The sequence below is a fragment of the Centruroides sculpturatus genome, unplaced genomic scaffold (genome assembly GCF_000671375.1).
Source record: "Centruroides sculpturatus isolate CEXI.00-Female unplaced genomic scaffold, Cexi_2.0 scaffold2829, whole genome shotgun sequence".
NCBI lineage: Eukaryota > Metazoa > Arthropoda > Arachnida > Scorpiones > Buthidae > Centruroides > Centruroides sculpturatus.
In genome coordinates, this window is record NW_019386937.1 from 6,541 (window position 1) to 12,465 (window position 5,925).

Below are 5,925 nucleotides of genomic sequence, written 5' to 3' on the forward strand. Positions count from 1 at the left end.
CTACAATCATCGCTAAACCCGATGTAATAGCTAATCTCCAAACGTACGCCGTAAATCCATCGGGCTAGTTTTATGGCTAATTACTATATTAATTACATAACGAATTTGGTACTAGAGGTAAGAGGAAATCGTAACGGAGGTCCGGGTAGCGTAACTGGCAACGCATCTGCACGGTAAGCAGGAGTTGTGGGTTCGAGTCCCGCTCCGGGCCGATTTTTTCTCCCAGCGGTTCCAAATTATTTAAATTAATTAATATATTTATAATTATTAATTTTAATAAGAGATGGCACCTAATGCTTACCTCTAGTGCCAAATTAATTACGTAATTTATTTAGAATTTAGCATTAAAATAGCCCGATTAATTTACGGCATTTGGTTGGTGTCTTACTGAATAGGTGTGTACGTGTGCTGATCTTTGTAATTATAAATTGTGAATACAAGTGACTAATATTATGTTCTTTTTTATTTTGTGCATGTTATAAGTTATAAATAAATATAAACAAGCAACACTAACCCGATAACATTAAATCTAAATTCCAAAATGATTAATTTACTGTGTTTTTGTTATTTCTTACTCCTGTTGTAAGGTATTCGGCCTAATAGTGATTAAATATTTGGTGTTCAGCTGAATAGCGAAAAATAGGCCGAATACTGAATAGTAACCAAATATTCATTACATCACTAATTTTTTATTATAATTACACTACACACACATCCATTATCTTAGTGGTGATAAAGTGCAATGTACAAATTTTGATTATCACTGTTTAATCTTAAATTACATTCAAGATTAATAAATAAATTCTGACAAAAACGAATACTTAAATTATAATTTTGTACAATTTTAAAGCTTTAAAAAAATTTACTTACTTAATTTCATCCATTAAAGTATTGCATAACATTTTGGCTAGTGTTTATCTCTCTCTATTTTTATAAAGACACTACCAGTTTTAAAATTCATTAACTTTTGACCTATTTGTTCTATTTTTGCATTATCATTTTCAGTTACATAAATAATGGATATTACATAAGTGCTTTGTTGATTATATACACTCACAAGCCGTGTTTATATAATGATATCAGTGGTACAATAAACCATGCAAGCGATAAAAGTGGAAGCATAAATAACGGAAATTGATACAAAAATTCCCAACACACTAATATATTTTTAATGCAGTATTTACAAATACATACTGTTTTTAGATATCATGTTGGGCATATTACTTGGCAGAGTGGCTGGATAAGCAGGCCAATTATGATACATAGCCACTTCCTTTACAATGGACTATGCCATTAGTTTACTTATCGGACCATGTTAAAGCCAGTTTACTAGGCTAAACACACATTATTACACTATTAGAGAGGTTGTGGTCATCGTTCAACATACACGTTTTCATAATGAAAACGGTGGCTGCAACCTCTCTATCAAGCTTTCTACATTCATCATACAAAAAGACTACAGGGTTCGTACTCAAGTTTTTGTTTCAATTTTCATGACTTTCCCCGACCAACATTGTACACCTTTCCACAAGTTGTATTGCATCATATTACTTCTTGCTACCGATGGCTACATTTAATCAAGCGTATCAACAGCAATATTGCATCATATTACTTCTTGCTACCGATGGCTACATTTAATCAAGCGTATCAACAGCAATATTGCACCATATTACTTCTTGCTGCTGACGGCTACATTTAATCAAGCGTATCAACAGCAAAAATCAACAAGGCAGCCAAGGAAGCAAATTCCATGACTTTCTCCAAACATCAACAAAAATCCTCGACTTTCCAGGTGCATAAGAACCCCGAGACCATCACAAACTTCCTGAAGGAAATGAATAACCAGTCTATCATTTTTATTGTGAAATTGTGTACAATCATAAAGAATTAAACTTATAATCACTATTAAATTTAATGTTATAAGTTTACTGTATTTAGAAAAAACATTGTTTTTTAGTTTTTGGCTCTTTCGACCCCAGGGACACTAAGTACTTATCAGCGAGCCAAATACGGATTCAGCTGGCCCCACGAGGTAACCAAGCAGAGAGGGACATATCCGGACGAACTGACCCCAAAAAATTCCCGGGTTTTTTGGCCTGTCCAGAGCAGAAGGCCACCGCTTTTGTGGTAAGAGAAGCCAGTTTAGCAAAAGCATACCGAATATACAACTACTAGAGTATGATGTGGGTAACCTTGTCATGTACATTAAAAGAATATAAGTTTATTGGTACATTACGAGGATATGCCACTTATATGTTTATTATGGAAGAAATATGCAACATGACCTCATTAAAACTCTTACTATAGGGAAATTACTGCCACATATAAACTCATTATGGAATATCACATCACAGACTGCCACATTACGGAAAAAGCAATCAATTGTACGGTATATAATTTCCTTAAATAGATTATTTCGACATTTCGCGGGTACAACGGCAGGAAAACGTGAGAAAAATTCATTTAAAATACACATTTTGGCTATTAATAAAGTATGTGGGTCCTAAGCCTAAACTGCGTCATTGATCATAACAAAAGAAAGGGAGCAAATGGTGAGACGACTTACCACTTTAGCATGTGAGACAAGACTGAGGGTTGCACTTATGTAATTATCTTTATTGTTGGTGCAATTACGCATCAGATGAGAAGGGAATGGAACATCTCGACCAAAATAGACAACTGCCATTACCAAGGTTATGACAGCTACTACGTACGTTGGCACCAGATGGCGCTACAAATAAGGAAAAAATATATAATATTAATTAATAATAATTTTTAAACAAATTAACAACACAACAAAATGAAAATATTTACTTTAATATTTTAATATTAAAATAAATATTTTTTAATTTTTTAATATGAGCTAATAATAGCTCATATTAGAGTAACATGGACGGCCGGGTGGCCGAGCAATGGAGCTGGCAAGCCTACCGCTGTGGAAGATCCGGATTGAATCCGAAGAATTTTTCAGCGGGTAGTACGTCCGTTTATGTCGGACCCCATATCTCACCACCTAGCCGCGCCATTGTGGGCCTGGCCGAACCCATAATGGGCTTGCTAAAGAGGCCCGCTTAGTGCCCACAAGGCGAAAAGAGTTTTAAAAAAATTAAAGTAACAGGAGCGCCATTAGGAAATCCAACTGATGAACTGCTCTGGCATCTGTCCACACAATAATTTAATTGCATTTTACATGTTTCCGTGTGATGATTTAGCTACTGAAAAATAAACGAAATTAATCAGCTATATAAATTCTATGTTTTATAAATGTGACGAGAAGTTTACCTTTTGTATCAATATGTTGTAATTTAACTGGCTTGTGTTGTAATGATTCAGATTTGATTGCTATTTTTCGTTTTTATGTAGGTAACGTTTTACATAAGTAAGGCGCATTATGAAGTTTAGTGAGAATAGCATCGGGTGTTGTATCCCATTTTCCACGAGGAATCTCAACAACGTTACAATCTATTGCAACCAGGTACAAAATATCTGAGCATTATTTTTAATTTCAACTAAAATAAAATATGAATTTACAGTATTTGTAGTTTTGGATACAAATATTGTACTTATCATAGTAAGATTACAATGATAAGTAGTGTTAACGTGTTACACTAAACACCGAGGGAGAAGAAAAGTAAGTGGCAGTCAAACACAAGATATAAATAGCTGTTGTGAGAAAGATGCTAAAGACAGACGCAACAGGGACGAAGTACAGTATTGAACGCAGACTTTCAACGTGCATCCGGAACGTACAGTACAAAAGAATTCAACTATATGGACGTCGTATTTTCTAAACCCATTGGACTTCTGCCATGTATGTTATTTTAAGCCTGCTGATTGGTCAAAAAATGGCCTGTTTGGTAACTACTAATTTCTCCCGTCCACAATAGCGATATTGCGGTGATCAATGAATATTTACCGCGATATCGGAAGAAGACACATGATACCACGGATTCGAAGACCATTTACATCAATGGTCTTCGAATTGATAAGATTTTTATCGTAAATAGGTTATGTTCTTGGCTGGCGCAAATCTCTTTGTTTCCTCTCTAATGTGTCTTTCTGGACAGGCGGCAAGATATGGGATACCGTCCTCTCGTAAGATTAGGCCGACCGTAATTTCTTGATACCACAGAAAACATATTTTTCATATTATTTTGTTTTTAATTTCTGGTCATTCGCGAGTTTATCATAAAACTTATCGCACTGTAAGGCTCAGCATTGCTTTATATTCAGCAGTGCTTTTATGGATTCAATATTTAATCTTCGACTTCTTGGAACCTTAAGAAGATTTGCGCTTCAGCTACAGCCGAGAGAGTCTAAGACAGACTCTTTAAGCTGTCAACTCTGTCTGTTTTAAGTTTGCAGACATTCCCGACAATCTGAAGACGGCTTCCTTGCCTCGGGTAATTGTAGCAGGTAGAATTAATGGGATAAGGCAATGCACGTGGGCGATCTGCAAAAAGACCTCCCGGGAGGATTTTCAGGGGAACTGGACCTATTCCGGTATTAGACACGCGAAGAAAACTTCATAGTTCCAGCCCGTTGGTCAGATGCAAACCTGGATCGATTACTGTATTAATGTTTGGTGGTTTTGTCCTCTCAGACACTCGTGGACACAGAAACCAAATACTTAGCGCATTCGATTTCGAACACTTTACGCTTGCTTCTTTGAATTTATTATTAAAAAAAAAATAACGAATCCTAAAGAGAGTATGAAGTAGTCCGAATACGTTTGCTAAATTGATAGTTTTCATAGTTTAAAACCGATTAATTTATTTTTATGGTTTTAATTATATTTTGATTAGATTATTCTACATCCGAATATAATACTTTTTCTTGAATTTTAGAAGCCTAATAATAGGTTATTTTGCAAAGTAAAACTGTTACTTAACTAAGTTATTGCGTTGGTTACGTTTAGGAGTTCTGATTGAGTACGGTAGCAGTCATGGACGTCCACAGAGAATTTTCCATAGGAGCAAAGTTTGGAGACAAATAACTACATCAATAAATACCAAAGTTACTTGTTTATAAAATTCGAAAATAGTTATTCCTGAAGCAAAATAGTGTTGTTAATAAATGAAGTTTGTCAGTAATTCCAAGCGTAGGATGTAATGTGTATTATAGATTGAACTACAAATTTTTATTTCCTATTTAATTTTAATTTAAAGTTAGTTAATTATTAAATCTCGGATAGATTTTTATTTTATGGCGAATTTACTCTTGATTAGTTAATTCATTTTTGTTATATCTATGATAGTAATATTATAATTACAATGCAAGTTCATGCTAAAATTATAATAATAGTCTATAATATAAGTACTAAATTAATATAAAACTGTAACTGGTCATTAGAAATGATTTTAATCTATTGTATTCCTCACCTCATTTTGAGTGTAGCTACTGCAGCACTATAGTAAATAGAATTTGTGGCCCCGAGGAGGTCGTGACCCAAAGTTTGAAACTACTATATTGTACAGCTTATCGCAATAACTTTAATCTACGATAAATTTGTTCTTAAAATATATAGTTGCGAATTCGCAAAATAATTTATTTCTTTTATGTATTAACAAAAGAAACGAAATAAATTTAGGAAAAAATGATAAATCAACTTGTTTTTAACTTAAAATTTTTATTTTAAAACGACAATAAAGAGTAGTAGTCTCTATTTTAAATAAAATATAAACGAATTCTGAATATTGTAATTAATAATCAGTGAAAAGTATTATGCAGAATAATTTTGAATAAGTAAAGATGATTTTTGTAACAGTTCGAATCGATAGAATTTCATTAGAAGAAATAAGAAACGTTCATTTGAAGAAATAAAACGGAAAATTAAATAAAAAAAACAATATATTTACAAATATTTAATTATCACAATTGTTACAATTTCTTAAATATTTTCACCGATGTATTTCTTTTTTAGTT

General features: G+C 33.3%; 1 protein-coding gene across 1 annotated transcript in view; it reads right to left on the reverse strand.

Moving 5' to 3' along the window:
* Nucleotides 1–2,721, reverse strand: part of LOC111615948 (neurochondrin homolog) — an 8,166-nt gene extending 5,445 nt beyond the window's left edge. Inside the window, exon 1 of the mRNA XM_023357383.1 lies at nt 2,567–2,721. The gene's annotated coding sequence lies outside the window, so the exon portion shown is untranslated. The remainder of the gene's footprint in view (nt 1–2,566) is intronic.
* Nucleotides 2,722–5,925: the final 3,204 nt, after the last annotated feature.